Source organism: Phoenix dactylifera, unplaced genomic scaffold, assembly GCF_009389715.1.
Source record: "Phoenix dactylifera cultivar Barhee BC4 unplaced genomic scaffold, palm_55x_up_171113_PBpolish2nd_filt_p 002952F, whole genome shotgun sequence".
In the NCBI taxonomy this organism is placed as follows: domain Eukaryota; kingdom Viridiplantae; phylum Streptophyta; class Magnoliopsida; order Arecales; family Arecaceae; genus Phoenix; species Phoenix dactylifera.
The window spans coordinates 524-16,737 of record NW_024070021.1 but is presented as its reverse complement, the minus strand read 5'-3'; the positions used below and the strand labels follow the sequence as shown (position 1 = coordinate 16,737).

General features: G+C 42.2%; 19 non-coding genes and 4 pseudogenes across 19 annotated transcripts; all 23 read left to right on the top strand.

Moving 5' to 3' along the window:
* Positions 1–242: 242 nt before the first annotated feature.
* LOC120109862 lies at positions 243–361 on the top strand. Its single transcript, XR_005510618.1, has one exon. It is a non-coding gene; the product is annotated as a 5S ribosomal RNA (ribosomal RNA).
* A 246-nt stretch (positions 362–607) lies between these two features.
* On the top strand, positions 608–726 carry LOC120109865. Its single transcript, XR_005510621.1, has one exon. It is a non-coding gene; the product is annotated as a 5S ribosomal RNA (ribosomal RNA).
* A 247-nt stretch (positions 727–973) lies between these two features.
* Positions 974–1,092, top strand: LOC120109883. The gene has a single exon (XR_005510635.1). It is a non-coding gene; the product is annotated as a 5S ribosomal RNA (ribosomal RNA).
* A 246-nt stretch (positions 1,093–1,338) lies between these two features.
* Positions 1,339–1,457, top strand: LOC120109875. Its single transcript, XR_005510631.1, has one exon. It is a non-coding gene; the product is annotated as a 5S ribosomal RNA (ribosomal RNA).
* Positions 1,458–1,704: 247 nt separating this feature from the next.
* LOC120109867 lies at positions 1,705–1,823 on the top strand. Its single transcript, XR_005510623.1, has one exon. It is a non-coding gene; the product is annotated as a 5S ribosomal RNA (ribosomal RNA).
* A 247-nt stretch (positions 1,824–2,070) lies between these two features.
* LOC120109882 lies at positions 2,071–2,189 on the top strand. The gene has a single exon (XR_005510634.1). It is a non-coding gene; the product is annotated as a 5S ribosomal RNA (ribosomal RNA).
* A 246-nt stretch (positions 2,190–2,435) lies between these two features.
* On the top strand, positions 2,436–2,554 carry LOC120109874. The gene has a single exon (XR_005510630.1). It is a non-coding gene; the product is annotated as a 5S ribosomal RNA (ribosomal RNA).
* Positions 2,555–2,801: 247 nt separating this feature from the next.
* Positions 2,802–2,920, top strand: LOC120109879 (annotated as a pseudogene).
* A 248-nt stretch (positions 2,921–3,168) lies between these two features.
* LOC120109866 lies at positions 3,169–3,287 on the top strand. The gene has a single exon (XR_005510622.1). It is a non-coding gene; the product is annotated as a 5S ribosomal RNA (ribosomal RNA).
* Positions 3,288–3,534: 247 nt separating this feature from the next.
* On the top strand, positions 3,535–3,653 carry LOC120109881. The gene has a single exon (XR_005510633.1). It is a non-coding gene; the product is annotated as a 5S ribosomal RNA (ribosomal RNA).
* Positions 3,654–3,899: 246 nt separating this feature from the next.
* Positions 3,900–4,018, top strand: LOC120109876. Its single transcript, XR_005510632.1, has one exon. It is a non-coding gene; the product is annotated as a 5S ribosomal RNA (ribosomal RNA).
* A 247-nt stretch (positions 4,019–4,265) lies between these two features.
* On the top strand, positions 4,266–4,384 carry LOC120109872. The gene has a single exon (XR_005510628.1). It is a non-coding gene; the product is annotated as a 5S ribosomal RNA (ribosomal RNA).
* A 246-nt stretch (positions 4,385–4,630) lies between these two features.
* LOC120109869 lies at positions 4,631–4,749 on the top strand. The gene has a single exon (XR_005510625.1). It is a non-coding gene; the product is annotated as a 5S ribosomal RNA (ribosomal RNA).
* Positions 4,750–4,996: 247 nt separating this feature from the next.
* LOC120109863 lies at positions 4,997–5,115 on the top strand. The gene has a single exon (XR_005510619.1). It is a non-coding gene; the product is annotated as a 5S ribosomal RNA (ribosomal RNA).
* Positions 5,116–5,361: 246 nt separating this feature from the next.
* Positions 5,362–5,480, top strand: LOC120109878 (annotated as a pseudogene).
* A 247-nt stretch (positions 5,481–5,727) lies between these two features.
* Positions 5,728–5,846, top strand: LOC120109861. The gene has a single exon (XR_005510617.1). It is a non-coding gene; the product is annotated as a 5S ribosomal RNA (ribosomal RNA).
* A 246-nt stretch (positions 5,847–6,092) lies between these two features.
* On the top strand, positions 6,093–6,211 carry LOC120109877 (annotated as a pseudogene).
* A 247-nt stretch (positions 6,212–6,458) lies between these two features.
* LOC120109870 lies at positions 6,459–6,577 on the top strand. Its single transcript, XR_005510626.1, has one exon. It is a non-coding gene; the product is annotated as a 5S ribosomal RNA (ribosomal RNA).
* A 247-nt stretch (positions 6,578–6,824) lies between these two features.
* On the top strand, positions 6,825–6,943 carry LOC120109864. The gene has a single exon (XR_005510620.1). It is a non-coding gene; the product is annotated as a 5S ribosomal RNA (ribosomal RNA).
* Positions 6,944–7,189: 246 nt separating this feature from the next.
* On the top strand, positions 7,190–7,308 carry LOC120109873. Its single transcript, XR_005510629.1, has one exon. It is a non-coding gene; the product is annotated as a 5S ribosomal RNA (ribosomal RNA).
* A 247-nt stretch (positions 7,309–7,555) lies between these two features.
* On the top strand, positions 7,556–7,674 carry LOC120109871. Its single transcript, XR_005510627.1, has one exon. It is a non-coding gene; the product is annotated as a 5S ribosomal RNA (ribosomal RNA).
* Positions 7,675–7,921: 247 nt separating this feature from the next.
* On the top strand, positions 7,922–8,040 carry LOC120109868. The gene has a single exon (XR_005510624.1). It is a non-coding gene; the product is annotated as a 5S ribosomal RNA (ribosomal RNA).
* A 253-nt stretch (positions 8,041–8,293) lies between these two features.
* LOC120109880 lies at positions 8,294–8,399 on the top strand (annotated as a pseudogene).
* The last annotated feature ends 7,815 nt before the right edge of the window (positions 8,400–16,214 follow it).

Sequence of the window (16,214 nt, the reverse complement as noted above, 5' to 3'; positions counted from 1 at the left end):
TTTTTGCCCGCTTTTTTATTTTTTGATAGTATTTGTTTTTAATTTTTCGGCTTTTTGCTTTTCCGCTCCGGATAATTTTTTTCCTCCGAAAATAAACTGAGTCCGGATACTGGAGTTGCCAATGCAGCATAGCGGGACCAGCGCGTTGAATCTTATACCAGAACGGCCCGGCGGCTGCGAATGTCCCAGACCGTCAAGGTCTGTTGCTTTGTTATAAAAGGGAGTTTCGAAAAGTATGTCATGGGTGCGATCATACCAGCACTAACTTACCGGATCCCATCAGAACTCCGCAGTTAAGCGTGCTTGGGCGAGAGTTGTACTAGGATGGGTGACCCCCTTGGAAGTCCTCGTGTTGCACCTTTTTATTTTTTTGCCCGCTTTTTTATTTTTTGATAATATTTAATTTTAATTTTTCGGCTTTTGGCTTTTCCGCTCCGGATAATTTTTTTCACGATAAATAAACTGAGTCTAGATACTGGCGGTCCCATGCAGCATAGTGGGACCAGCGCGTTGAATCCTGCCCCAGAACGGTCCCGGCGGCGCGAATGTCCCGGGCTGTCAAGATCTGCTGCTTTGTTATAAAAGGGAGTTTCGAAGGATATGTCAAGGGTACGATCATACCAGCACTAATGCATCGGATCCCATTAGAACTCCACAGTTAAGCGTGCTTGGGCGAGACTAGTACTAGGATGGGTGAACCCATGGGAAGTCCTCGTGTTGCACCCATTTTATTTTTTGCCCGCTTTTTTATTTTTTGATAATATTTGTTTTTAATTTTTTGGCTTTTTGCTTTTCCGCTCTGGATAATTTTTTTCCTCCGAAAATAAACTGAGTCCGGAGACTGGCGGTGCCATGCAGCATAGCGGGACCAGCGCGTTGAATCTTATACCAGAACGGCCCCGGCGGCGCGAATGTCCCAGACCGTCAAGGTCTGTTGCTTTGTTATAAAAGGGAGTTTCGAAAAGTATGTCATGGGTGCGATCATACCAGCACTAACTTACCGGATCCCATCAGAACTCCGCAGTTAAGCGTGCTTGGGCGAGAGTTGTACTAGGATGGGTGACCCCCTTGGAAGTCCTCGTGTTGCACCTTTTTATTTTTTTGCCCGCTTTTTTATTTTTTGATAATATTTATTTTTAATTTTTCGGCTTTTGGCTTTTCCGCTCCGGATAATTTTTTTCACGGAAAATAAACTGAGTCTAGATACTGGCGGTCCCATGCAGCATAGTGGGACCAGCGCGTTGAATCCTGCCCCAGAACGGTCCCGGCGGCGCGAATGTCCCGGGCTGTCAAGATCTGCTGCTTTGTTATAAAAGGGAGTTTCGAAGGGTATGTCAAGGGTACGATCATACCAGCACTAATGCATCGGATCCCATTAGAACTCCACAGTTAAGCGTGCTTGGGCGAGACTAGTACTAGGATGGGTGAACCCATGGGAAGTCCTCGTGTTGCACCTATTTTATTTTTTGCCCGCTTTTTTATTTTTTGATAATATTTGTTTTTAATTTTTTGGTTTTTTGCTTTTCCGCTCTGGATAATTTTTTTCCTCCGAAAATAAACTGAGTCCGGAGACTGGCGGTGCCATGCAGCATAGCGGGACCAGCGCGTTGAATCCTGCGCCAGAACGGCCCCGGCGGCGCGAATGTCCCAGGCTGTCAAGGTCTGCTGCTTTGTTATAAAAGGGAGTTTCGAAGGGTATGTCAAGGGTACGATCATACCAGCACTAATGCATCGGATCCCATTAGAACTCCACAGTTAAGCGTGCTTGGGCGAGACTAGTACTAGGATGGGTGAACCCATGGGAAGCCCTCGTGTTGCACCCATTTTATTTTTTGCCCGCTTTTTTATTTTTTGATAGTATTTGTTTTTAATTTTTCGGCTTTTTGCTTTTCCGCTCCGGATAATTTTTTTCCTCCGAAAATAAACTGAGTCCGGATACTGAAGTTGCCATGCAGCATAGCGGGACCAGCGCGTTGAATCTTATACCAGAACGGCCCCGGCGGCGCGAATGTCCCAGACCGTCAAGGTCTGTTGCTTTGTTATAAAAGGGAGTTTCGAAAAGTATGTCATGGGTGCGATCATACCAGCACTAACTTACCGGATCCCATCAGAACTCCGCAGTTAAGCGTGCTTGGGCGAGAGTTGTACTAGGATGGGTGACCCCCTTGGAAGTCCTCGTGTTGCACCTTTTTATTTTTTTGCCCGCTTTTTTATTTTTTGATAATATTTATTTTTAATTTTTCGGCTTTTGGCTTTTCCGCTCCGGATAATTTTTTTCACGGAAAATAAACTGAGTCTAGATACTGGCGGTCCCATGCAGCATAGTGGGACCAGCGCGTTGAATCCTGCCCCAGAACGGTCCCGGCGGCGCGAATGTCCCGGGCTGTCAAGATCTGCTGCTTTGTTATAAAAGGGAGTTTCGAAGGGTATGTCAAGGGTACGATCATACCAGCACTAATGCATCGGATCCCATTAGAACTCCACAGTTAAGCGTGCTTGGGCGAGACTAGTACTAGGATGGGTGAACCCATGGGAAGTCCTCGTGTTGCACCTATTTTATTTTTTGCCCGCTTTTTTATTTTTTGATAATATTTGTTTTTAATTTTTTGGTTTTTCGCTTTTCCGCTCTGGATAATTTTTTTCCTCCGAAAATAAACTGAGTCCGGAGACTGGCGGTGCCATGCAGCATAGCGGGACCAGCGCGTTGAATCCTGCGCCAGAACGGCCCCGGCGGCGCGAATGTCCCAGGCTGTCAAGGTCTGCTGCTTTGTTATAAAAGGGAGTTTCGAAGGGTATGTCAAGGGTACGATCATACCAGCACTAAGGCATCGGATCCTATTAGAACTCCACAGTTAAGCGTGCTTGGGCGAGACTAGTACTAGGATGGGTGAATCCATGGGAAGCCCTCGTGTTGCACCCATTTTATTTTTTGCCCGCTTTTTTATTTTTTGATATTATTTGTTTTTAATTTTTTGGCTTTTTGCTTTTTCCGCTACGGATAATTTTTTTCCTCCGAAAATAAACTAAGTCTGGATACTGAAGTTGCCATGCAGCATAGCGGGACCAGCGCGTTGAATCCTGCGCCAGAACGGCCCCGGCGGTGCGAATGTCCCGGGCTGTCAAGGTCTGCTGCTTTGTTATAAAAGGGAGTTTCGAAGGGTATGTCAAGGGTACGATCATACCAGCACTAATGCATCGGATCCCATTAGAACTCCACAGTTAAGCGTGCTTGGGCGAGACTAGTACTAGGATGGGTGAACCCATGGGAAGCCCTCGTGTTGCACCCATTTTATTTTTTGCCCGCTTTTTTATTTTTTGATAGTATTTGTTTTTAATTTTTCGGCTTTTTGCTTTTCCGCTCTGGATAATTTTTTTCCTCCGAAAATAAACTGAGTCCGGATACTGGAGTTGCAATGCAGCATAGCGGGACCAGCGCGTTGAATCTTATACCAGAACGGCCCCGGCGGTGCGAATGTTCCAGACCGTCAAGGTCTGTTGCTTTGTTATAAAAGGGAGTTTCGAAAAGTATGTCATGGGTGCGATCATACCAGCACTAACTTACCGGATCCCATCAGAACTCCGCAGTTAAGCGTGCTTGGGCGAGAGTTGTACTAGGATGGGTGACCCCCTTGGAAGTCCTCGTGTTGCACCTTTTAATTTTTTTGCCCGCTTTTTTATTTTTTGATTATATTTATTTTTAATTTTTTGGCTTTTGGCTTTTCCGCTCCGGATAATTTTTTTCACGGAAAATAAACTGAGTCTAGATACTGGCGGTCCCATGCAGCATAGTGGGACCAGCGCGTTGAATCCTGCCCCAGAACGGTCCCGGCGGCGCGAATGTCCCGGGCTGTCAAGATCTGCTGCTTTGTTATAAAAGGGAGTTTCGAAGGGTATGTCAAGGGTACGATCATACCAGCACTAATGCATCGGATCCCATTAGAACTCCCCAGTTAAGCGTGCTTGGGCGAGACTAGTACTAGGATGGGTGAACCCATGGGAAGTCCTCGTGTTGCACCTATTTTATTTTTTGCCTGCTTTTTTATTTTTTGATAATATTTATTTTTAATTTTTTGGTTTTTTGCTTTTCCGCTCTGGATAATTTTTTTCCTCCGAAAATAAACTGAGTCCGGAGACTGGCGGTGCCATGCAGCATAGCGGGACCAGCGCGTTGAATCTTATACCAGAACGGCCCCGGCGGCGCGAATGTCCCAGACCGTCAAGGTCTGTTGCTTTGTTATAAAAGGGAGTTTCGAAAAGTATGTCATGGGTGCGATCATACCAGCACTAACTTACCGGATCCCATCAGAACTCCGCAGTTAAGCGTGCTTGGGCGAGAGTTGTACTAGGATGGGTGACCCCCTTGGAAGTCCTCGTGTTGCACCTTTTTATTTTTTTGCCCGCTTTTTTATTTTTTGATAATATTTACTTTTAATTTTTCGGCTTTTGGCTTTTCCGCTCCGGATAATTTTTTTCACAGAAAATAAACTGAGTCTAGATACTGGCGGTCCCATGCAGCATAGTGGGACCAGCGCGTTGAATCCTGCCCCAGAACGGTCCCGGCGGCGCGAATGTCCCGGGCTGTCAAGATCTGCTGCTTTGTTATAAAAGGGAGTTTCGAAGGGTATGTCAAGGGTACGATCATACCAGCACTATAGCATCGGATCCCATTAGAACTCCACAGTTAAGCGTGCTTGGGCGAGACTAGTACTAGGATGGGTGAACCCATGGGAAGCCCTCGTGTTGCACCCATTTTATTTTTTGCCCGCTTTTTTATTTTTTGATAGTATTTGTTTTTAATTTTTCGGCTTTTTGCTTTTCCGCTCCGGATAATTTTTTTCCTCCGAAAATAAACTGAGTCCGGATACTGAAGTTGCCATGCAGCATAGCGGGACCAGCGCGTTGAATCTTATACCAGAACGGCCCCGGCGGTGCGAATGTCCCAGACCGTCAAGGTCTGTTGCTTTGTTATAAAAGGGAGTTTCGAAAAGTATGTCATGGGTGCGATCATACCAGCACTAACTTACCGGATCCCATCAGAGCTCCGCAGTTAAGCGTGCTTGGGCGAGAGTTGTACTAGGATGGGTGACCCCCTTGGAAGTCCTCGTGTTGCACCTTTTTATTTTTTTGCCCGCTTTTTTATTTTTTGATAATATTTATTTTTAATTTTTCGGCTTTTGGCTTTTCCGCTCCGGATAATTTTTTTCACGGAAAATAAACTGAGTCTAGATACTGGCGGTCCCATGCAGCATAGTGGGACCAGCGCGTTGAATCCTGCCCCAGAACGGTCCCGGCGGCGCGAATGTCCCGGGCTGTCAAGATCTGCTGCTTTGTTATAAAAGGGAGTTTCGAAGGGTATGTCAAGGGTACGTTCATACTAGCACTAATGCATCGGATCCCATTAGAACTCCACAGTTAAGCGTGCTTGGGCGAGACTAGTACTAGGATGGGTGAACCCATGGGAAGTCCTCGTGTTGCACCTATTTTATTTTTTGCCCGCTTTTTTATTTTTTGATAATATTTGTTTTTAATTTTTTGGTTTTTTGCTTTTCCGCTCTAGATAATTTTTTTCCTCCGAAAATAAACTGAGTCCGGAGACTGGCGGTGCCATGCAGCATAGCGGGACCAGCGCGTTGAATCTTATACCAGAACGGCCCCGGCGGCGCGAATGTCCCAGACCGTCAAGGTCTGTTGCTTTGTTATAAAAGGGAGTTTCGAAAAGTATGTCATGGGTGCGATCATACCAGCACTAACTTACCGGATCCCATCAGAACTCCGCAGTTAAGCGTGCTTGGGCGAGAGTTGTACTAGGATGGGTGACCCCCTTGGAAGTCCTCGTGTTGCACCTTTTTATTTTTTTGCCCGCTTTTTTATTTTTTGATAATATTTATTTTTAATTTTTCGGCTTTTGGCTTTTCCGCTCCGGATAATTTTTTTCACAGAAAATAAACTGAGTCTAGATACTGGCGGTCCCATGCAGCATAGTGGGACCAGCGCGTTGAATCCTGCCCCAGAACGGTCCCGGCGGCGCGAATGTCCCGGGCTGTCAAGATCTGCTGCTTTGTTATAAAAGGGAGTTTCGAAGGGTATGTCAAGGGTACAATCATACCAGCACTAATGCATCGGATCCCATTAGAACTCCACAGTTAAGCATGCTTGGGCGAGACTAGTACTAGGATGGGTGAACCCATGGGAAGTCCTCGTGTTGCACCTATTTTATTTTTTGCCCGCTTTTTTATTTTTTGATAATATTTGTTTTTAATTTTTTGGTTTTTTGCTTTTCCGCTCTGGATAATTTTTTTCCTCCGAAAATAAACTGAGTCCGGAGACTGGCGGTGCCATGCAGCATAGCGGGACCAGCGCGTTGAATCCTGTGCCAGAATGGCCCCGGCGGCGCGAATGTCCCAGGCTATCAAGGTCTGCTGCTTTGTTATAAAAGGGAGTTTCGAAGGGTATGTCAAGGGTACGATCATACCAGCACTATAGCATCGGATCCCATTAGAACTCCACAGTTAAGCGTGCTTGGGCGAGACTAGTACTAGGATGGGTGAACCCATGAGAAGCCCTCGTGTTGCACCCATTTTATTTTTTGCCCGCTTTTTTATTTTTTGATAGTATTTGTTTTTAATTTTTCGGCTTTTTGCTTTTCCGCTCCGGATAATTTTTTTCCTCCGAAAATAAACTGAGTCCCGATACTGAAGTTGCCATGCAGCATAGCGGGACCAGCGCGTTGAATCTTATACCGGAACGGCCCCGGCGGTGCGAATGTCCCAGACCGTCAAGGTCTGTTGCTTTGTTATAAAAGGGAGTTTCGAAAAGTATGTCATGGGTGCGATCATACCAGCACTAACTTACCGGATCCCATCAGTGCTCCGCAGTTAAGCGTGCTTGGGCGAGAGTTGTACTAGGATGGGTGACCCCCTTGGAAGTCCTCGTGTTGCACCTTTTTATTTTTTTGCCCGCTTTTTTATTTTTTGATAATATTTATTTTTAATTTTTCGGCTTTTGGCTTTTCCGCTCCGGATAATTTTTTTCACGGAAAATAAACTGAGTCTAGATACTGGCGGTCCCATGCAGCATAGTGGGACCAGCGCGTTGAATCCTGCCCCAGAACGGTCCCGGCGGCGCGAATGTCCCGGGCTGTCAAGATCTGCTGCTTTGTTATAAAAGGGAGTTTCGAAGGGTATGTCAAGGGTACGATCATACCAGCACTAATGCATCGGATCCCATTAGAACTCCACAGTTAAGCGTGCTTGGGCGAGACTAGTACTAGGATGGGTGAACCCATGGGAAGTCCTCGTGTTGCACCTATTTTATTTTTTGCCCGCTTTTTTATTTTTTGATAATATTTGTTTTTAATTTTTTGGTTTTTTGCTTTTCCGCTCTGGATAATTTTTTTCCTCCGAAAATAAACTGAGTCCGAAGACTGGCGGTGCCATGCAGCATAGCGGGACCAGCGCGTTGAATCCTGCGCCAGAATGGCCCCGGTGGCGCGAATGTCCCAGGCTGTCAAGGTCTGCTGCTTTGTTATAAAAGGGAGTTTCGAAGGGTATGTCAAGGGTACGATCATACCAGCACTAAGGCATCGGATCCCATTAGAACTCCACAGTTAAGCGTGCTTGGGCGAGACTAGTACTAGGATGGGTGAACCCATGGGAAGCCCTCGTGTTGCACCCATTTTATTTTTTGGCCGCTTTTATATTTTTTGATAGTATTTGTTTTTAATTTTTTGGCTTTTTGCTTTTCCGCTCCGGATAATTTTTTTCCTCCGAAAATAAACTGAGTCCGGATACTAAAGTTGCCATGCAGCATAGCGGGACCAGCGCGTTGAATCCTGCGCCAGAACGGCCCCGGCGGTGCGAATGTCCCGGGCTGTCAAGGTCTGCTGCTTTGTTATAAAAGGGAGTTTCGAAGGGTATGTCAAGGGTACGATCATACCAGCACTAATGCATCGGATCCCATTAGAACTCCATAGTTAAGCGTGCTTGGGCGAGACTAGTACTAGGATGGGTGAACCCATGGGAAGCCCTCGTGTTGCACCCATTTTATTTTTTGCCCGCTTTTTTATTTTTTGATAGTATTTGTTTTTAATTTTTCGGCTTTTTGCTTTTCCGCTCCGGATAATTTTTTTCCTCCGAAAATAAACTGAGTCCGGATACTGGAGTTGCAATGCAGCATAGCGGGACCAGCACGTTGAATCTTATACCAGAACGGCCCCGGCGGTGCGAATGTCCCAGACCGTCAAGGTCTGTTGCTTTGTTATAAAAGGGAGTTTCGAAAAGTATGTCATGGGTGCGATCATACCAGCACTAACTTACCGGATCCCATCAGAACTCCGCAGTTAAGCGTGCTTGGGCGAGAGTTGTGCTAGGATGGGTGACCCCCTTGGAAGTCCTCGTGTTTGATGAGAGCACAAAAAGTACAATTTTCATACCATTTTAATTAGCATTATAGCTAATCTTTATTAATAAAATTGATTAATTAATATTTTATTTGTGTCTGAGTACAAGTAATTCAAAAGACCCAATAACGCTGGGTTTGAGCCCAATGCCCGACAGTTCGAGCTCAACAAATTTTCCAACGACCGCAGCATGGGGGCTTTGAAATTTCCCAACTTCTCAACTGTCCGGGACCTCCCAGAACATGCAACAGGATCAACATCCCATCTCTTTTAGGAACAAACCCAACATCAATATCTTCCCAGCTTCTCAGCCCATCTACCGTGTCTCCCAACCGGATCATTCCAAGCCGCATTCAATATCCCGGCATCCAATTTCAGCCATCCGAATCAATCCAAGCAGCTCAAAAAAACCGATCATGGCTTCTCTTCCCAACCGTCCGTGGATCACCCAAGCATCGTGGCAGCGTCCTTCCGTCTCCCCTGTTTCTTCCCAGCATCTTCCAACCGTCCGTGGCTCCCAACGGCAGCGAGGGAAATCCAAAAGCCAAACCGGCTCTTTCTTTCATCCGTGAAACAACTCCCCAAGTTCTTTTGGCTTCCAAGCAACAGAGAACCATCCCAGCCAAGAAAAGAGCATCCCAAGCGATTCGACTTCATCTAATCCGAGTCTCATCCACTCCCAGCAGCGTTTCAGCTTCTCCGATCTTTTCTCCTCCTTCATACATGCTGAAAGTATCTATAAAAGGAACCGGGAAGGGGCGGTGAAGAGGGGGAGACAGGAGGAGTACACGAGGAGAGCCGTGTGCGAAGGAGGAGATCAGCAACCAACGGAAGAAGAGGAGAAGGAGCCCACGGAACCAGGAAAGCCAACATCCATTTTTTTCCAGCCGAACAAGGGAGGAGGCCAGCAGGAGCAGTCCGAGAGAAGGCACTCGGGCCACGATTCATCTTTCATCTAAGTCTGAGCGGCATCCGGTGGAGGAAAAGGAGGAGAAGGAGCCGTGCGGAGGAGGAGGCCACGGATCCATCCAGCCGGGCCACGGAGGGGAGAAGGCATCACCGGGAGAGAAAACAGAGTGCCCTGTTTTCTTAAGAGAAGAAAGAAGAAAAAAAATATAAAGGGGATTTATGCTTTATTTTATTTACTCTATGCTAATCCCTTTTATAAAAATGCTTGCATCTCATATGAATAGCTAAATCTCTTTTAGCTAAGGCTAGGGAATAGCCTAGTATTTTTTTTTCATGTATTCTTGTAATCATCAATTAAATTTTAATATCATTTATGTGCAGTGAATGTTTAGGAATTACTTTAAACTTATACATTTGTTTGATCTGTTATTTCCCCCAGGGTATAGCAGATGCTTAGAAATCCCTATAGTCTAAAGTAAAATTAATGCAATACTGTCCATAAAGATCCATTTATTTATGATTTTCACCGCTTTATTTTCTAGTTAGGTCTTCACTCAGATCTAACTGAGGTAATAGGTGATTAAAAGAAATGCATGAAGAAGTACTAAGCTGAATCCCGATGCCTTAGTTATTCCAAGCTGAATATAAATTAGCCTTTAGTTTTTTGTTCATAGTCAAATCCCTGTGGATACGATCTCGGACTCACCGAGAATATTATTTTGCTACACCCTATACTTGGGGTATTCTACATTTAATTTTCCTTTTTAAAAGAGCAAGATTAAAATCGTAGCAAGTTTTTGGCGCCGTTGCCGGGGATTTGCAACGTGCGAACGAGAACAAGGCTGCAAATTTCAATTTTTAATTTCTGTTTCTTCAATTTTTCTTTATTTTTAACACAGCTGAAATTTCAAATCTTTACAGATTCAAGGACGACACAAAGCAGGACTAGTAACGAGGAAGATCAAGATCAAATTTTTGGATTTCCGGAGTGAACGAACTCCGGCCGTGAGTATTTAAATTAATTTTTCTGTTTTGTTCATACTAGTCCTATTTTTTCTACATTAGAATTTTACTCTTGTTTTTAAAAAAAAATTAAAAAAATTATTAATTAAAATAATAAAATAATAAAAAAATAAAAAGAAAAAAAAATTAGCTAGTTTGTTTGATCAACTATTCAAATGCAATTTAATGTCATGACATAAAATGTTAAAAAATCTTCTTGATTGTTGCATATAGTATAAAGCATTTGCATAAAATAATCTAAGGGCTGAACCCATTAAAAAGATAAGGTCGGGATTTCATCACTCGTCCTTAGCCCAAAAATCATCCCAGTGCATCAATATCCTAAGCCTAATTAAAATCAACTAGACGTTGGCCCCTAAGGATATTCGAGCTCAATAGGACGAAGACCACTGAAAGTTGCACCAATTTCGCTCTATGACCCTGGTCGATGTCTAGGCAAGCTTTGTCCCTCTAAGTGATTGAAGGGAGACAGTTTCTGTTCGAGGAAAGTGGGTTTTAAGTGGGACCTTTGCTATACGCATCGTGACCCCTCCACTTACCTGGGAGCTTACCTGGTCGACTAGGTTATTAGACCGGATTGGAGGCTTAAGTGTACTCTTCAAACCAGTTAGGAGCTGTCTAGAAATTTTTAGGAAAACATTAGAAATAAGGGTGCTATGCTTTGATACTGTTTGATTGTGAATAATTTTAGTAGCAGGGTGTCAATATTCATAGCTTTAGGTAATATTCATACTCATCCAAAACTCTAAATATATATATATATACAAAATAAATAAATAAATAATTAATAATAATAATAATTAAAAAAAAAATCGACTGGTTAATTGGTCAGTATATGCGGTTGTGGCAAAGGGATAAAACGAAAAGATTATTTCGAGTTGAATCAAGGGATAAAAGTTCAAATAAGCAAATGAAAGATAATGGTAGTAATCAGGGAGATAATGAATTTCAAGATGACTTACCTATTAGAACGCTTCGTGATTATCTACAACCCACTAGGATCAGTACCCCATCCTGTATGGTTATTCCTACTGCTGCGGGAGCCTTTGACATGAAACCAGGAATAATCCAATTACTCCCAAAGTTTCATGGACTTGACTCCGAAAGTCCCTACTTGCACCTAAAAGAATTTGATGAAGTGTGTTCAACACTTCAATTTAATAATATCAATGAAGAGGTAGTGAAGCTTAAGTTATTTCCTTTTTCTTTAAAGGAAAAAGCTAAGTCATGGTTACATTCTTTAAGACCTAGGACCATAGCTACCTGGCAAGAGATGACAAGGGAATTTTTAAAGAAATTCTTTCTAACACATAAAACAAACACACTTAGAAGAAATATCATGAACTTTGCACAAAAAGATGGAGAAACATTTTTCCAGTGTTGGGAAAGATTTAAGGATCTTCTGCTTGCTTGCCCACATAATGGATATGAAATTTGGAGAGTCATCAGTTTCTTTTATGATGGTTTGTCCTCCAATATGAGACAATTTGTAGAAATGATGTGTAATGGTGAATTTATGAATAAGGAACCAGACGAAGCCTGGGACTATTTTGATCTGTTGGCAGAAAATGCACAGGCTTGGGATACAATAGATAAGAACGAGAAACCTAAAATACCGACTAATACTAAAGGAGGAATGTATCATGTTAAAGAAGAAAATGATGTAAATTTAAAGATTGCTAATCTAACTAGGAAGGTTGAAGCCATTGAATTAAGCAGAGCCAATACAGGAAAGGCACCTACTATAGATGAAAGTATTTGTGAAATCTGTGAGAGTAATGCACACTTAACCAACGATTGTCCTACAATCCCCGCCTTCCAAGAAGTGTTGCATGATCAAGCGAATTTCACAAATGCTTATAAGAGACCATTTCCTGAAACATATAATCCTAACTAGCGAAACCATCCTAACTTTAGTTGGAGACATGGACCCACTGCCAATGAATCTCAAGGAAATTCTATTCCTACTCCTTATGTGCCACCACATAGGAAATCCCTTGAAGACACTTTGCAAACCTTCATGCAAGGGCAGACTCAAATAAATCAAAATACAATGCAATCACTCCAAGAACTTAAAAATTCTGTAGGTAGAATTGAGGCTCAACTCAATGTTAGGAAAAAAGGGACATTTCCAGCCCAACCTCAATCTAACCCAAAGGGTCAACATGAGGTCCATGAAGCAAGTTCATCCCAACCTAGATTTGAACAAGTTAAGTCTGTTACGACCCTTCGTAGCGGAAAAATAATTAATAAAGAAATTCCGACAAAAGATGACAAACCTGAAAAATCTATTGAAAAGAAGGATGAAAATAATACTGAACAAGATGATCCAATACCTCATCATAAGATAGTTGCTCCATTTCCTCAGCGCTTGCTTGCAGCTAAAAAGGGAATACCTGACCAAGAAATTTTGGATATCTTTAAACAAGTAAAGATTAACATTCCTCTATTAGATGCCATTAAGCAGATTCCATCTTATGCCAAATTTTTAAAAGATCTTTGTACCATAAAGCGAAAGCTTTACGTACAAAAGAAAGCTTTTCTAACTGAACAGGTGAGTGCTATTCTCAAACACAACACCCCACCTAAGTATAAAGATCCTGGTTGTCCTACCATATCTTGCATCATAGGAAACTTCAGGATACAACGAGCCCTTCTTGATTTAGGTGCAAGTGTTAACTTACTGCCCTATTCAGTTTATGAACAGTTAGGACTTGGTGAATTAAAACCCACCAAGGTTACTCTCCAACTTGCCGATCGATCTATAAAGATACCTAGAGGAGTCGTCGAGGATGTACTTGTCCAAATTGATAAATTCTACTTTCCAGTCGACTTCATAGTATTAGATACCCAGCCTGTCATGAATTGTACCACTCCAATACCTGTCATTCTAGGCCGCCCATTTCTAGCTACTTCCAATGCTTTGATCAACTGTCGAAATGGAATAATGAAAATGTCATTCGGGAATATGACTATAGATTTTAATATATTTAACATTTGCAAACAACCCGATAATGACAACGAAAATGATGAGATTCATGGAGTTAATCTGATCGACTCCATTGTAGAAGATGCTCTTGTTCCATCTCTTTCTTCTGATCCTTTAGAAACATGCCTAACTCATTTTGGGCATACAGAGATAAACCAAAACTTTAGAGAAATCAGTGCTATATTAGATTCAGCTCCTTTGTTGGATACAGATAGGTGGAAATCTCGTTTTGAAGAATTGCCCACACGCAACAATAGTCCTCTATCATCTAGTGTTCAAGCACCTAAACTTGAGCTAAAACCTTTGCCATCTGAGCTCAAGTACGCATACCTTGGTCAAGAAGAGACTTTTCCTGTGATATCATCCCAACTCGAACAAAATCAGGAATTAAAATTGTTAGAAATTCTCAAGGAACATAAGGGAGCAATAGGGTGGACAATTGCTGATATCAAGGGAATTAGTCCCTCAATTTGCACTCATAGAATTCATCTAGAAGCTGATGCCAAACCTTCTTGTCAACCTCAACGTCGATTAAACCCAAACATGAAGGATGTGGTTAGGGCAGAAGTTTTGAAACTTCTGGATGTGGGTATGATCTACCCAATTTCAGATAGTAAATAGGTAAGTCCAACCCAAGTGGTCCCGAAAAAATCTGGTGTTACTGTAGTCAAAAATGCCAACAATGAATTAGTTCCAACTAGGGTCCCCACTAGTTGGCGTGTATGCATTGACTATAGAAAACTTAATTCTGTCACTAGGAAGGATCATTTTCCTCTACCTTTTATTGATCAAATTTTAGAAAGGTTAGCAGGTCATAAATATTATTGCTTCCAAGATGGCTATTCAGGTTACAACCAAATTGCAATTGATCCTGAAGATCAGGAAAAGACCACTTTTACATGTCCTTTTGGTACATTTGCTTACAAGAGAATGCCTTTTGGATTATGTAATGCTCCTGCAACCTTCCAAAGATGCATGCTCAGTATTTTCTCCGACATGGTTGAGCGTTTTTTGGAAGTCTTCATGGATGATTTTTTGATTTTTGGCTCCTCTTTTGAAAACTGTGTGGACCATTTAAGACTAGTCTTAATTCGGTGTGAGGAGAAGAATCTAATCTTAAACTGGGAAAAGTGTCATTTCATGGTAACTAGGGGAATTGTTCTCGGGCATGTTATTTCATCTGAAGGAATTGAAGTAGACAAGGCTAAAATTGACTTAATTGCTAACTTACCCAACCCAAAAACTATCAAAGATATACGCTCATTTTTGGGTCATGCAGGATTTTATAGGAGATTCATTAAAGATTTTAGCTCAATATCTAAACCCTTATGTAATCTCCTTCAAAAGAAAATCCAATTTGTGTGGTCTGAAGAATGTCAAAAAGCTTTTGATAAACTCAAAAGCTTGCTGACCTCTGCTCCCATCATGCAACCACCTGACTGGTCACTTCCTTTTGAAATTATGTGTGATGCCAGTGAATATGCAGTTGGGGTAGTTCTAGGGCAAAAAAAAGAAAGAAAGCCTTATGTCATCTACTATGCAAGTAAGACTTTAAATAGTGCACAAAAGAATTACACCACTACGGAAAAGGAACTACTTGCCGTAGTATTTGCACTAGACAAATTTAGGTCTTACTTGATTGGATCCAAAATCATTATCTACACTGACCACGCTGCCCTTAAGTACCTTCTTTCAAAAAAGGATGCTAAGGCGCGTTTGCTTAGGTGGATCCTTCTACTCCAAGAGTTTTTTCTAGAAATAAGAGATAAAAAGGGGGTAGAAAATGTAGTAGCTGATCACTTGTCCCGTCTGACTCTTCCAGATTTCTTAGACAATTCGCCCATAAAAGACACTTTCCCTGATGAGCAACTGTTTAAGATCACATCTTCACCCTGGTTTGCAGACATTGCAAATTTTCTAGTCACAGGTGAACTACCAAGTCATTGGAATAAACAGGACAAAAGAAAATTTCTAACTGAAATAAAAAATTTCTTCTGGGATGATCCTTATCTTTTCAAATACTGCCCAGACCAAATTATTAGGAGATGTGTACCTAATGACGAAATTATTAGCGTCATCTCCTTTTGTCATTCTGAAGCTTGCGGTGGTCATTTCTCTGCTAAGAAAACGGCTGCAAAAATTTTACAGTGCGGTTTCTATTGGCCCACCTTGTTCAAAGATTCCCATAACTTTTGCAAAGCTTGCGAGCGTTGTCAAAAGTTAGGTGGGATAACTCGTAGGAATATGATGCCCCTCAACCCAATTTTAATTATCGAAATATTTGACTGTTGGGGAATAGATTTTATGGGTCCATTTCCTCCTTCATTCGGAAATTTGTACATCTTAGTAGCTGTAGATTATGTCTCCAAATGGATTGAGGCCATTCCTTGCAAACATAATGACCATAAAACTGTTTTAAAATTTTTAAAAGAAAATATTCTTTCCAGATTTGGAACGCCTCGAGCCATCATCAGTGATGGGGGTTCACACTTCTGTAATAAGCCTTTTGAGGCTTTAATGCGAAAATATGGGATCACCCATAAAGTTGCCACCCCTTATCATCCACAAACAAGTGGACAAGTTGAAGTATCAAATCGATCAATTAAGAATATTCTGGAAAAAACGGTTAACCCAAATCGCAAAGACTGGTCTTTGCGTTTAACTGATGCACTTTGGGCTTATCGTACTGCTTTTAAAAGTCCGATTGGTATGTCTCCGTACCGTCTTATTTTTGGCAAACCTTGTCACTTGCCTGTGGAATTGGAGCATAAGGCATACTGGGCTATTAGGAGATTTAATTTTGATATGGATAAAGCTAGTTCACTACGCAAACTTCAACTTAATGAACTAGAGGAAATAAGGAATGAAGCATATGAGAATGCTAGAATTTATAAG